Source organism: Lycorma delicatula, chromosome 5, assembly GCF_047948215.1.
Source record: "Lycorma delicatula isolate Av1 chromosome 5, ASM4794821v1, whole genome shotgun sequence".
NCBI classification, from domain to species: Eukaryota; Metazoa; Arthropoda; class Insecta; order Hemiptera; family Fulgoridae; genus Lycorma; species Lycorma delicatula.
This window is the reverse complement of record NC_134459.1, coordinates 176,433,046-176,448,957: the sequence shown is the minus strand read 5'-3', so window position 1 is coordinate 176,448,957 and position 15,912 is coordinate 176,433,046.

Sequence of the window (15,912 nt, the reverse complement as noted above, 5' to 3'; positions counted from 1 at the left end):
ACTTCGCGTTCGAAATGTTGTAGCATAAAACGATGACTTTCTTGATCGTTACGTGTTTAATAATGCGTCATTTCATCTTAGTGGAAACGTTAACGCTCATAATGTACGTAGGTGTAGGTCAGAAATTCCCCGTCAAGTGTTACAATGCCAAAGGGATTCTCCAAATTAAATGTTTTCCGTGGCATATCCCGATGGCAAGTTCGCCCGGACCGTTCTTTTTCGCTGAGAGAACAGGAGTTGTGTATCTAGATATGCTCCGTACTTACCTTTTTCCTCGACCGCAATATGGACCGAAGAATTTAATTTGGCAACAAGATAGTCGTGATCGGTCGAATGATATTTTCTCCGACCGCTGCATCAGTATACATAGACCCGATGACAAAGACCTCTAAGTTACCCGATCTGACCCCGTGAAATCTATGAAATAATCTCTAATTTATGAAATAGTTGATAATAGTTGTAATTAATCGGCAGAAAATATGTTTTTAAATATTACACTACCTAATTATTTTGTTTTCTATTACAATAACGTACTTAGTCATCGAACTTTATTAATTAATTTCGCATTTTATCGGATAAATTTGGATTTAAAGTAATACGTGTAGTTTATGCTATAGATAAAGTACCTTATTTTAAGATCGTATTTTGATTTTAATATCAACTAAATATATTAATTAACGAATTCATAATAATTATTTCTAAATTACGTATTAACGAGGTGTATTATGAAATAGTTTAATTTTGACGAATGTTAGTTCTGCAGTTTACATTAGCCGTACTACAGGTGTCAGCCAAGCACGATATTTTCGGTTAGGTTGGTAACGACATGGCTGCAGATATTTTGCCTCAATACTATATCACCCACCGGGTTGGTCTAGCGGCATCGCAAATCAGCCGATTTCCAAGTCGAGAGTTCCAACGTTCAAATCCTAGTAAAGGTAGTTACATAATTTTATATGGATTTGAATACTACTAGATCGTGGATACCGGTGTTCTTTGACGGTCGGGTTTCAATTAACCACACATCTCAGGAACGGTTGACCTGAGAGCGTACACGACTACGTTTCATTTATTTTAACACATATACCTTACGGTGGCTCCGGAGACAGAAAAAATCTGATGTGGGAACCGCATGACTTCCTTGTACGCCTATTAAATTTCATATACACATTTTTTTTTTATGAAAATGTACATAAAATTTTATTTTATAAATAACTTGTGATATTTTTTCATCCTTTTTTTTTGTTATTGTTATTATTAAATTATATTTATCGTATCGATTATTTTTTACAATCAGAGGTTAGTAATTATTAATGAATCGATATATTTAAATTAAAAAAAAGAAGAAAAAGTCTGATTTAAACCGCCTTCCCCGTGTAAGATCCAAATATTTCATTAATTAACATTTTACTTGTCTATAACTTTGAACCGATGAAAATAAGTACCGCTTATGATATATCGCTGAAAAGCTCTCTCTCAATGAGGGCTTATTACTGCGGTTAAGAAAAAGTCCAAAATCCAGTTTTTTTTGTAGTTTGAGCTTTTTTGGACACTTTTGGTCCAGTCGATTGCAATCAAAAGAGAGGTGCACAAATAGATGTTACAACAGTCCTAAATCAAACATTTCAATACCCTACGGCTAATCGTTTTTGAGTTATGCGAGATACATACGTACATACATACATACATACATACATACATACGTACTTACATACGTGCGTACAGACATCACGCCGAACTAGTCAAAATGGATTCAGGGATGGTCAAAGTGTATATTTCCGTTGAAATTTGAAAAACGAAATTTTTCGTCATCGCAATACTCCTTTACGTTCCAACGCGATGCAGTCCAAGTGGAAAATTGACTTATTCATTATTTACGGAGATAAAATGGTTATATAAACCGAAAAACGATTCGTAAACTGTTAAAGATGCGACGTGAAGTTTAAGAGGTGATAAATTAATTGTACGGGCTTGTATAAAACTTTGAGCGAGATTCGTAAGAGTAGTTTTTTACGACAAGCGATTGAAATCAAGCTACGCGACAGAAGACTAAAAAACCGGTGCCCTTTTCCATTATGACAGCAAAAATATACATTTAAAAATGAATTTTAAAGTACGTTTAACATCATCAAACGCAGAATGAAATTATGTTAATTTTGATTCGGCTTGTTTTCGAAAATCGGACGGGGAGTTTTGTGTTTTTATAAGGTTTGAAATTCGAATAGTCGAGCGTAGAATGTACTTTCTGATTCCGTCGAATAAAATATTTCCTTTTTGTAAGAGGGTTAAGGTACAACAGTCTACATAGATCACAGGTCTGTGAAGTAATTCTATTTACCAAAAAACCATCAAACCGATATAAAATGTTTTTGGTATTTCATTACTTTTACCCTAGTTACAATTTTAGAGAAATTTAATTTTATAAATAAAAAATGCAAAACGCAAATTAAAATTTCGTTTTTTACGGCTTTAAATTCTGTATGCCTTCACCAACCCGGTAGGGGGAAGACATCCACCTTGTGACGTTACCGGTCGCCGCACCACCCCCTCCGTTTCTAGCCCTGAGATCCTCTAACCGATTACTTCTCTCAGTCATCAGCCAGGCCTCGGTCGGGATCCCACCGATGTAAATGCCTCGGCAGACATTTGCATCGGTAAAATACAAATCAAATTTTGCCTTCACGTAGGCCTCAAACGGGCATCTTCACATCCGACCTAGCATGATTTCCTCAGACTAACTAACCGAAACCGCGAATCCCGCGCCTAGTCTAACTTTGACAACACCGTTCGTGACTGTGCATGCCTCAGAAAACAAACGAGTTGTAAGATAAATCAGTGTTACACTCGTACCGATCAAAACGCCTTCACCAACCGGTTCAAGTTACCTCTTTTACGTCGCATTTATGAATTATAATTTTAAAAAAATTTATATTATCGGTAGATTGAATTGTTCCTATCCTATCAAAAAATGTTTTTATAATGCGATTCGTTTAGATAAATTTGTTGTTGGCGTTCATATACCGCAAATAATTTATTTTTTTTCACAAAAATAACTTAATTTAAAAACTATATCTAATTACCTGACACATCATTCAACGTTTTTCCTTTAGCCAAATACTCTTTTTTATATAAATTTTTTATCGAAGTAAGAATTAAAAGCAAAAATCATATATCTAATAAAATTGTTTCCGAATGCCGATCGGCTGGTCGGTTGGTGACGATAATTTTTTTAAATCTATATTTAAAAATGTACTGTCATTTAGAATTATTTACATAATTATACTGAAACATGGCGAATGATGATTACTTACAAATTAGTGTTGGATTTAAAAATCCTGATTTTGGCATATTTCTTTTAATAAAAAAATTTACCCGTTTCTGCATATTTTTAAGAACTAATTGGTACTACGGCCAACGTATTTATGCGGTACATTAATAAACTGAAATGATAGTTAAGCAAATAACCGATAAGTCACGTACTACACATTACGATTGTTATTTAAATGCCTCTTAAATATTTTTAAACATTACTAATTATTAAACTGAAAACTTTAAATAAAAATGTTATTTTTTTTTACTAAAGTTAAGTTTACTTAAAGCCTTTTACTTTTTTAATACAGGTATACGAGTACGAAACAGTTTTTCCCTTATTCACAGCCTGGGTGGTTAGTACTGATAAGATAGATCTGAATCTCTTAACCGGCTTCGCCAACCGCTCTTCACATTTTCATTATCAGTGGCGGCTCGTAGCTAAAATTACCGGGGATCAGTCCTTTTCAAGGCAACGGTTGAAGTCATGCCGAAACTAGTCAAAATGGATTTAGGGATGGTAAAATGAATATTTCCGTTGAAATCTGAAAATTCGATCACAATACTTCCTATACTTTGAACAAGTAAGTAAAAACCTACTTTTATTGCAAATTATAAAATAATTTTTTTAAATATATGTACTGTATTAATAAAATAAATCATTTTTATTTGTTTTTAACTTGCAAAATCTCACAATATATAATAATTTAGGTGACAAAAATCAGCGATCAAAATTTGCATTATTATATTACATTATTATCTTTACAAAATTAAAAATACATAAATTGGTTTTCCAAGTTTATATTTTTTTATAAATGCGCTCGTTTTGAAACTCTTTCTTTCCGCCATATCACTGAAAAGAGAAAAATATAAATTATAAACCTTTGCTCGCTTCAACCGGTAGACTTGTCTAAAAATCACATAAAAGTATTACATCCCACTATGTAGGTTTGAAAATACAGTTTTAAGATGTTGCGATAGCAGAAGCAATAAATGCGCTGCTATTACAAGTCAATAAATGTTTTATTCTCTTTGTATTTCTATATTTGAGCCGACAGTGCCCGACGATTAACATATTACTAATTAAGGTATGCTTTTTTTCGATAGTTTTATTAAATAAAAAGAAATAATTTTCTTTTACATTTGTTTTACTTATGTAAACAGACAAAAAATTGTTTGTTTTATGATTCGCATAAAATATCTATACGGTTTTTAACTTCCAAATTAAAAAATATCGTTTATTACTACATTGCTTGTTAAAAAATCAAGACCCGTATTGGTAGTAACTATTTACGGGATAGAATTATCATAAACATCGCAAGAAGGTCGACACTGTTCTGAAAAAAATTATAAAGCTACAGGGGTTAACTTGTAATAACAAAAATATCTTTTCTTCTTTTTCTTTGATCCCTAGCTGGCGATTGGAGGGAGAGACTGGCCGCGCAACCGGTATACGATGCTGTGAGTGCCGCACTTTTCCGAACTTTGTTCACAACACTTTTCCGTGCTTTACCGTCTATAGCGATGATCCTGGCCTGGTCGAGATCAACTCGTCGATTCCTCAGGTCATCTGCAATTTGTTTTATCCAGATTTTCTTTGGTGCAGCTCTTTGAATTGTAGCAAGTCGCCTACAGAGGAGTCTGTGCGGCAAGCGATCTGGATCCATCCGGTACGCGGTTGACCAAGCCATCTCAGCCTCCGCAATTGGATCTGCTCTTCGACTGTCGGTTCCTGCCCGCATCTGGTGATCTGATGACTTCATTTCGGATGCGGTCGTAAAGCTAGACCCGTATGATCAGATGCAGGCACCGCATTTGGAAACCCTGTAGCCGGTTCAAGTCTGTTTGGAAGAGGGTCTAAATTTCTGATCCGTAGAGCAGAATTAGGATGATAAGCGTGCAGAAGAGGCGGATTTTTGTCTGCATGGTAATCTTTGCTCGCTTTCGTAGGCACCATTTTAGCGAGACGAAAGCTGTAGCTGCCTGCCCGATCCTGGCGTGGATTTCAGCTGTAGATGCCGCTTTCTTTTACTGGACCGGCGATCCGAGATATGTGAATTATTGTATCTGTTCGATCTCAGCTCCTCCGAGGTAAACGATGGACTGTGAGCCGTCAGTTTTTAGAACCTTCGTTTCGTCAACATTGATCCTCGGTCCAAAGGACTCTGCTACACTGGAGATCTCATACGAAATATCTCGGCATCACTGTCAGCAAATATGGCGCTGCCGACTGCAAACATCAGGTCGGTTAGGTAGTTATCCTTATCGTACTGTACTCCACACCTCTCTGCAAATGCTTTTCTCATTATAGCGTCGATTAAAATGTTTAATAGTAGTGGAGAGATGACATCCCCCTGGCAAACTCCTGTTTGAATGGAAAACGAATTAGATAATTCGTTTCGGATTCGCACACAGCCGGTTGATCCGTTGCATGATGCTTGGAAAAAGCGAACGGTTTCCTGGGGTACGTGTTCGGCTTTCAGTGCATTCCACAGTGCAGACCGGTCGAATGCTGACTTCAAGTCGATGAACGCAACAACTGTTCGTATTCCGCACTTGATTTTTTTCTTCCATCAGCTGGCGGATGGCGAAGAACTCATCACATCAGCCACGATGCGGCCGAAATCCAGTTTCCTCTTCACGGCTCGTCTGTTCACGATTTTTCTGCAGTCGCACTTGAATGACTTTCATAAAGACTTTGCCGATGATTGAAAGGAGACTGATGTCACGGTAGTTTTTGCAATCTTGACTGTCCCGCTTTTTACGGATCGGTATGATGAAGGCTTTCTTCCATGTGGAAGGTACATACTCTATGAGCCGGATCGACTGAAATAGCGTGTGGAGTCGGTAAAACAGAATGTCTCCTCCAGCTTTGATCGCCTCCGCTGTGACGTCATCCACTCCCGGTACTTTTCCATTCTTCAATGTCCTTATTGCTGCTTTAACTTCTTCAATCGTTGGTTGATCACGACCAGTTCAGTCTGGCTATGGGTAGTGACTTGCGCATGGCGCGATGAAGGCGAACATGTATTTTGGGTCGAATTAGGTAGTGTTCAGATCCACAGTCTAGTCCTCGCATGGCACGCATATCCTGAAGCGATTACCGGAATCGAGAACTTTTCAGAACATAGCCCGACGCTGCAGAGTCAATGCCAGATTGATTTTGCCAAGTGATTTGGTGCTTGAGTGGATGTTGGAAGATCCTGTTTCCTACAACCAGATTATTTTATGCTGCGAAGGGCAATAAGCGAAGGCCATTGTTGTCGATAACTTCATGCCTGAAGTTGCCCTTTGTTAGCTTCCATCCAAGCCTATTCGTACCGACGCGGGCATTGAAATCGCCGGCCAGAATGATCATCTCAATTGTTTGGATTAAATCCAGCGTGTGTTGGGGCTGAGTATAGAATTCATCCTTGGCTGGATCGGAGCTTGTTTCAGCAGGGGCACGGATGTGGGTCCTGATAGTGCCATCAATGCTGAGGACTGCTAGCCGACATGATATTGGTTGGAAGGTGACTACGTTTTAGCCGCTCCTAAAATATATTTTTAAAAATATTAAATCAAACATTAAAAAAGTACATTCATCAGGAAATACACGCAATATTTATTTTAATAGTAGTCTAAAGCACGATAATTGCGGCAGTTCAGTTGTGGCACAACGTTGTTTTTTGCCAGCAAGCATATGAAGTCAGTAAATGAACGATTGCCTTATACGTAAATCTGTTGAGGAGGACGGCAGCAAGCGAAGTACTGAGTACGGCCGTGGCGAACGCTCAAGTCTGTCGTCTGTTGAAGCTGACAGTCAGGTATCTGGTGTCTTGTTGCGCCATGGCGATTTTCCTGCCATTCTGCTGTTTCAGTGAAAGTTCTTTTATGTAAAACGTTTACATTAATTTTTTAAAAATGTAACTTGCTTTAGTTAAAATCCTAGGATATTCTAGTGCATTTATTTTGTAAGTACTTAGTTCAGTTAGTATACTTTTGGTCTAAAGTTAAGTTTGGTTATGTTATTTTAACCAAAAAAAAATGGATGGACGCAAAAGGCTTAGCGGTGCAAAATACCGAAAAGTAGCGGACCAGAAGATAATTAATTTTAATGAAATAGTAAGTAAAACCGTAAAATTAGATAATTAGAAAAAATATTAATCCAGGGGAGACTTCTTCCCTACCTGATTCGATTAAAGAGTATCTACGATCATCGATGGAACGCAGCGATGCTATATTGAACGCACCGTTGAACGCAGAGATGCTATATTGAACGCACCGTCGAACGCAGCGATGCTATATTGAACGCACCGTTGAACGCAGCGATGCTATATTGAACGCAGAGATGCTATATTGAACGCACCGTCGAACGCAGCGTTGAACGCAGCGATGCTATATTGAACGCGAATAGATTATTTGTTTCAGTTTTTAATTTTTTTATATATAGAACAATGTATAAGCAGGAGAAACAAATGATGGAAATTGATAGATTGAATAAAGATTTTAAACGTAAACGTGCGGCTTTCATGTTGGGTTTAGCCGAAGAGGAAGCTTTATTCGCTAAACGTTTCAAACCGATAATCGAACCGATCCAAGAAATTAGAGAAAAAATAGATAAACCAAAACCGTCTCCTCTACCTCTGACCGATGGAGAAGGACGCGAATTGGGCGATAGACTGATGAGTAATTTAGACAGACATGAAGAGAGATGTGAACAGAGTTTATTGGAACAAGATTTAGAACTTTCAGATGATGAAGAAGATGTAGCTTCTTCTACAATGTTATCTCAACAAACAACTCTACCATGTGAACAAACTCAAACTGCGTATGAAGGTGACGAAGAGCTTGTTAAATATATACATATTTTGCCAGACACTCCATCTACACAAATTTCTGAGACGCAAGAAACAATTACAGGTGAAGATTATTCAGAAGCTATAAAACCGTACATACAAATGTTGAAGACCGGTCCAAAAGTATCTCTAGATCATGTAAACGGTGTGAAATACGATAAAAATACAGATACGGCTACATTGGGCGATATTAAAATTGAATTTGTCGGTGATAAAATGCATTTGGGAGAGATGATATATTCGGCCACACCGGGCGTTCTCGAGCTGTTGTTGTTTAAAAATCCAGATCTGACAAAAGTTCACACGGCAGATATGCAAACTTACGGTGAAATGTTGAAGCGTACCGGTGCTCACTTGACGGACGCCGGCGCAGTAAAAACGAATAAATCTTTCAAATACAACGAAGTCATCAGAAAACTGTTCCCTTCAAAAAGACCCGTCAAATCAATTTCACCATATAAGACACCATCGTCATCGTTCAGCGGCACCGGGCTGTTGCACGCGCAACTCAATTATAATCCGGTCTATTTATATCGGCACGATCCAAACGATCTGGTAGCTAGATCGCATACTCTTGTAGGCGAATATGACGCTGGAAACAAGGGCGTTTCTAACGAACTGATATCCATAATTAAAGAATTGAAACAAGTTGAATTTGAAGAATAGATTATTTGTTTTTAATTTTAATTTTTGCAAATATAGAAATGTCACGATTAAGATTAGGTCGTAATGGACGTCGAACAGCGAGAAAACGAGGGCCTCCTGGGGAAGGTTTTTCGTCGACTAGTGATGGAAATTATGATATAAATCACCATAGATTGTGCAACGTGTCCGATCCTATCGGTGATTCGGATGCGGTGAATTTGAAACATGCCAAACAAATTTCGTCGGGTTTCCCCATCACAACCGATGGAAATTACGATATAAAAAATCATAGGTTGTGTAACGTGTCCGATCCTGTCGATGATGCGGACGCGTTGAATCTGCGTCGAAGCAAAACTATGTTTGATGAATACACAATCCATCTGTATGAAAAGTTTATAGGTTTAGAAAGATTAAAGGCATACGATGAGGTTATTAGAAAATACATAGAAGATGAAATGGAAAGGCTTGATAACGATACTTTACGATTTATAAATGATGAAAACATCAAGCTTAAAACAAAAGTTGATAGATATATAGATGAAGCGATAGAGACGGCCATTAAGGAAATTTCGGAAGCGATTAACAAAAACAATAATGATGGCATAAAAATAAATTTGGTTCGTCATGATGAATAATTTATTTGAATGAAAAAATAATTTTTTTTTATATAGAGAGATATGAAGGTGAAGAAGAAAAATATTTCCAAGAAAAAAGGCGGACGCGGTATAATCGGGTCAGTAATCAATAAGGCTGTAGATTTATTACCGTTTGAAGCTCATATACCAGGTTACAATTATTGCGGTCCGGGCACGAATTTGGATAAGAGGTTGAAGCGTGGTGATAGAGGCGTAAATAAATTAGATGAGGCGTGTAAACTGCACGATATAGCATATTCGAAATATTCAGATAATAAAACAAGATCACAAGCCGATAAAGCGCTTGCCGAACGGGCTTGGAAACGTGTGGTCGCACCCTACGCAGTAACTAACGCGATGAAACTTAAATCCAAATTTGGCGGTCGATTGAGATTGAAGAAAGGCGGCGGTACGGCTAAGAAAAAAAAAAAAAAATAATCGATTCAATACCAAATCGCGCTTTGTACGATCACGAAATGATTGAATACGTGAAACAATTGAAAATTCCACACTTCCGCGGTGTTTTTATGTTGGACGCTTTACCGAAAAAGATTTGGAAAAATGAATGCTCGATAGTGAATTTAGACACCTCAAAGGGCCGCGGTACGCATTGGGTTTGTTTCCGAAAAAACCGATAAAAATGTAGATTATTTTGATAGCATAGGCGATGCGCATCCGCCTCCAGAACTGATGAATTATTTCAGAAACTCCAACGTAACGTACAATTACAATAGATATCAAACCGACGATGATGTGATTTGCGATCGATTATGTTTAGAATTTTTATCCGAATAAATTATACGTTTTTTTGTTTTTTATTTTTTCTAAATAGATATGTCGTGTCTATTATCGATTGATGGTAACAGTTCGATGATTAAAAAATCATTTTTTCCACCGATCGACCTTTCAAAAGGCCCATACGAATCGGGTCTCAAATGGTAGATGACCGCCAACACACGTCGAGGAAAACAAAAATAATAAATTTTGTTTCGCTTTGGAAAAGGATGTCATAAAAGATGAAAATAATAATTATGTGTTGACAAAAAAGCAATACATAACAATACCAACAGGTAGTTATGAAATTGAAGATATCAGTAACTATATACAGAATAAAATTAATAAAACCATGATATTGCAAGCAAAGCCAAATACGTTACGGTGTGAAATTAAAAGCACCGTATGGATAGACTTTTCGGATACAGATTGCAGTATCGGCAGGCTGTTGGGCTATGGGTCGAGAGTTCTCAAAGCGAATGCGACGCATCTTTCGGATGAAATAATAAATATCGCTCCCGTGAATGTAGTACGTGAGAAATGTAACATTATTTCGGGCAGTTATAGAAATGAAAATCAAGACCGCATTTTATATGAGTTTCCGCTGAGTGTAGATCCGGGCGATATGATTGAAGAATATCCTCCTTATATTGAATTTCTGCCGGTAGATGTGAGAGCAATTTACGATTTAGTTATATCGTTGACCGATGAAAATGATAATTTATTAAATTTGCGCGGCGAACGAGTAAACACGATGTTAGTTTTGAAAGAATCAAGGACCCATCGGAGTTTCTGAATAGAATATTGTAATTTGGATTTTTATTTTGTTGTTTTAGATAGACATGCCGCTAGTTAAAAGTTATTTATAACTTTTGTATGTATTCGGGAATGTTTATCGATGTTCAAACCTCACCAATCTCATTACAGTATTAATAATAAGTTAAAACGATTTCTTCGTTAGTTTTGCGGAAGAAATCGACGTTTTGTTAATTTAATAAGTAAATTTCATATTTTTAATCGTTATTCCACTTGTAATCATAGGAAAGGGAACAACCGCTTGTAGGATTAGGGAATAATGGGTCACGACTTTTGGGTTGAATTAAAAGACTGTAAGCAGATTCTTTGCTAAGAACGTGTGATTTTTTAAAATTAAATTTAAGGAACAAGATAAAATTTCAGTGTGTCATTTTGATAACTAATCGCAAAAGTTGTTAGTTGTAACAAGTGTTTAATTGTAGCGCCTTCTTTGTGGTAAGACAAACGCGGTTTTTTTAAATTATTTGATCATAATGGTTTGGGTTTTAACAATGTGAATGTATTTTTTACATCGTTGTGTTTTCTAGATCATTTTATCGAACTATAAATTTCTACAAGAAGTGTAATCTGACACATTGAAAGTACAAATTATTACATTTTGGATAAGAAATTATTCCTCCCGAAGAAACGAAACCGAACTGGATAATGGTATTCGATGATGTTTGTTAAATTCAAAACAATATTACGAATTATTTCGCTATGGAACGTTCTATACGCGTCAGTCGTAGATCAAAATCCCAAAACAGCTAGTAAAAGATGGTCATGACGGTTAATGCGATCGTGCGTGGAATCACAACAAAAGTAGTTTCTTAGACATCGTTAAGAAAAGGGCAAAGACAAAGGGGTTGCTTACCGCTTTAACTTTGACGTCTACGTTAGACAACTTTTTACGGAGTGAAGGAGCGCAAACGCTGGGCTGTACGCTTTTGGAAAAGCCTGCGCCCTGGCGAACCCGCTTGCCGGTATGATTCCGTTAGCCGATTCGCTTACGGGATCTGCTTACGAATCTGCGCCAGCGGTTACGTTAACGGGTTCGAGGTTCGGGTTCGTACCGGTACGATAAATTTTGACGGTGAAGTTTTCCAAAACGCGTCAACAAATGATAAAGAATGAATCTAAAAAAAGGTAATCGACATACAAATACAAACATGTAAATCATCGTGTTCTTAATTATCTTAATAACAGCAACGAAGGAGGTTAAATATGGAATAATATGTCAGCCAAATTACCACCATGGGTTCGTCGGTTTTTAATAGAATTTTCAAGCACGTATTCATATATCTGTATCATTTTTTTTTTAATTCAGTGGCGCATTTTATTCTTCATCTCTAGGAGCGTCTGTAGGTTACTAGCATACGCGTCACCGTCCGGTAAAAACCATATATCCCCTAACTAAGATTAAAAAAAAAAATTATCGAACATCGCACGATAATAAACAGCATTCACATCAAGAGTAATACCAGCGTCATTCTATAAGTAATAGAATCCGATTACTCCCTCAGCACAAATTGAGCACCGTACCAAAGCGTGTGAACTAGCTTTGTATTTTCACTGGAAAAAATTATTCGACAATTTTGATTATTCACGAAGCCGTTAAATTGGAAATGAGCCTCATCACTTATGATTATTTTCCGTTTAAATTCATCATCCACTTCCTTAATAGGCAGGAGTCCCTTCATAAGCTGTCATAGGGCAAGACTCCTGAAGATTTCCTGATGGCGACTCCAGAATCAGTAACTTACATTAATTTTTAAATCTTTGTTTGCAATTTTTGAGTGTAATTGGTGTTGCGTTTTGGTGCCATACGCTAGTTTTCACAAACAAATTAGATATTTATTTAGAACCTTTAAGTTATAACACCCGAGATCAATTTGCATCTAAAAAATCTGAAGTGGACGCAACGTAACTTGAATAACGGTTAGTTTGTATGGTTTCAAATGCAGTCGTTTACGTAATACGCACCAAATAGTCGTTTGTGGAATGTCAGTCTCACGTCGCACACGCCGAGTTGAATTTTTTCGGGCTACGCGCAAACCTTTCTCTGAGTTGTTCCACAGCAGCTTCAGGGACGCGTGGGTGTCCTGGTGATTTTGTATGTTTAGCAGAACAACCTATCTCGCGTTGAAGCCAATAGTGAAATTGTATGCCTGCTAGGGGCTCCCTACCGTACTCTACGAAATTTGTTGAACAGCAGTTACTAACTGTAAATCGTGAAACCAAAACACAAAGGAACATGATAAGGCATACAGTATATATTAATATATAGGAGCCAGTAATATATAGGAGCCAGCACTGGTGGCCAAATTCGGTACTAATAAACTGCATGAATTAAAACTTACTGTTTTTCTATGAAATGAGACCTTAACTGAATCTGTAAGTTACCTCAATAAATTTTTACATGCTTTTTTAATGACCCGGTAGTTTTCTGTAGAATATATATCAATCTTTTATTTATATCCAATATGTACTTCTATAAATCTAGTATACTGCCCCGTAAGATGTCGTACGAGGTATCATGAAGAAAAATTTTCTGTGCCTTCTCTATATTTGGGAAAAGCATGAATTCCACATTCTCATCTGGTGATGTTTTAATGTGTGTCTTCGATAACCGTGATTGTAAGTCAGATTTTAGTTGATAGTCTAAACTACATTTAATATATATATATATATTTATAAATCAAGAGATAACTGTGAGTTTGTTACTCTTTCACGCAAAAACTACACAACCGATTGAGCTGATTTGCATGAAGTTTTTAAATCTGAAAAGAACATATAACTATGACCGTTATGAAATGTTTCATCTTTTCATGGTAGCCGTTTTAATGGCTTACGGTAACAACCAAATGCTCTTTTTCGGTTTAGCCTCCGGAACTACCGTAAGGTATTACTTCAGAGGAAGATATGTATGAATGTAAATGAAGTGTAGTCTTGTTCAGTCTCAGGCCGACAGTTTCTGAGATCTGTTGTTAATTGAAACCCGACCACCTAAGAACACCGGTATCCACGATCTAGTATTCAAATCCGTATAAAAGTATAACTGCCTTTTTTCGGATTTGAATCTTAGTACTCTCGACTTCAAAATCAGCTGATTTGCGATGACGAGTTAGCCACTAGACCAAACCGGTGGGGTTTACGGTAACAACCGGATTATGTTCCTTATATCGGTAAGGAACAATATCAACATTTCTATGGCCAACCGTTGGTGAAATCAAATTCAGAAAATACTTGTAATATTTAGAAAATTAGCTTTAAAGGTGCGACAGGGTACGGCGTATATTCCTTTAGACTTTCCCCATCACTTTCAAGCGCCTATATTTGGCTGGTCCTCACGCAGAGTCAATGCTTCACGCATAGGCAACTGTATGTTGCTTGCTCCAGAGTTTCCTGTGGGAACAATTTATATATATACATACACATATCCCGAGAGAGAAGCTGTGAATATCGTATACAATTCCATTCTTTAAATTATCTTGTTCACAAATAGAAAAAAAAGTTAAAAACTTAACGTAAAATAAAAAGTAACAAATGAAAAACGAATTATTCGTTTTTTATTTATTTCATTTGTTTCTCATTTTTATTAGCCGATCAGCAAGTTTCGAGTTCTGTGTTAATCCAATTGTTGCGCTTTAGATATTATATACTGTACACTGATAATATACGGTAAATCGATCAAGTGTTATTTATCAGTATTATTCTCAAAAAATGAGGATAAATGAACACTTTGGATACAAGACTGTGCGCTTGAAGTGGGAGCTAAACGGGAAAAGCGAGGGAAGCGATCCCTGACCGGCTAGTTGTAATAGCAGTATTCTACAACTACATTATTATATACTAGATTTCTACTAGTATAAACAATCGGCATTGTTTTGGATGATGATATGGTCGTAATCGGAAACATTTTCAATCAAATTTACTCTGTATAAAACTTAAAACAACTGACCCGCTTACCGTCACATACATATCTACTCACACTTAGCAAAAATTTATTGTTCTATAATATACATTGCATCGTTTAATAGTTAAACTCGTAACGAACTGACAACTGCCCTGAAAAACGTAACACTAGCACTTTCTAATTGCGATACATCTATAATCATAAGCAAAATGTTAAATATAATACCTCTAACAAAAACATAGTTTGGGAAAAAAGTAAATAACGTTAAACAACACAACCTAAAATTATCAAAAAAATCGTTAATCGCGTCGGTTTCAAAATCATAAACAAAAGGAAAAGGTTTATTCAGCAAAATAAATACTCAATTTCAATAATGTAGGCGTAAAGTTATATTGTGGTGATCTAAGTGTTACATAGGGCCGATCAATTGTGTATTCGCACTGATAAAAGACAAATACATTCTAGCTTTATTAAAACAAAAATCAAAATAACTACTACAAGTAATCTCACGAAGCTAAAAAATGCATGAACATATGACTTATTAACATGAGTATTTTTCAGTTGGTACTTAAGAACCCAAAAGACAGCTTGATTTCACCTAAGAGACCAGTGGCGGCTCGCGTATAGGCACTGTGGAACACACAGCAACCTCTATTTCCTCTTATCGGTAACATTTAATAAAATAAGTCCTTTTTTCTTTAATTCTTTCTTTATACTTGTATAATACATAATCCTTAAGCTTAATGTAAGTAGCCATCCCCAGTTTACGAAAAAGACACAAAAATCTTTGAATGAAACAGTGCGCTTTAGAGTTCCAGCAGTGTGGTGTTTGGCTGTTGTGCTCATGCGCACATAGGAAGCTGCACGCGAGACTGCGAGGGAGAACACTGTTCTGTGTTGGTGGAAATTAGTTTTTTTTTTAGTCTCCGAGTGTTTAGAACGTTCCTTGTTCGTTCCCTTAAGTTGTTTTAACAGTAGTGATCAGAAGATGGCGGAAAGC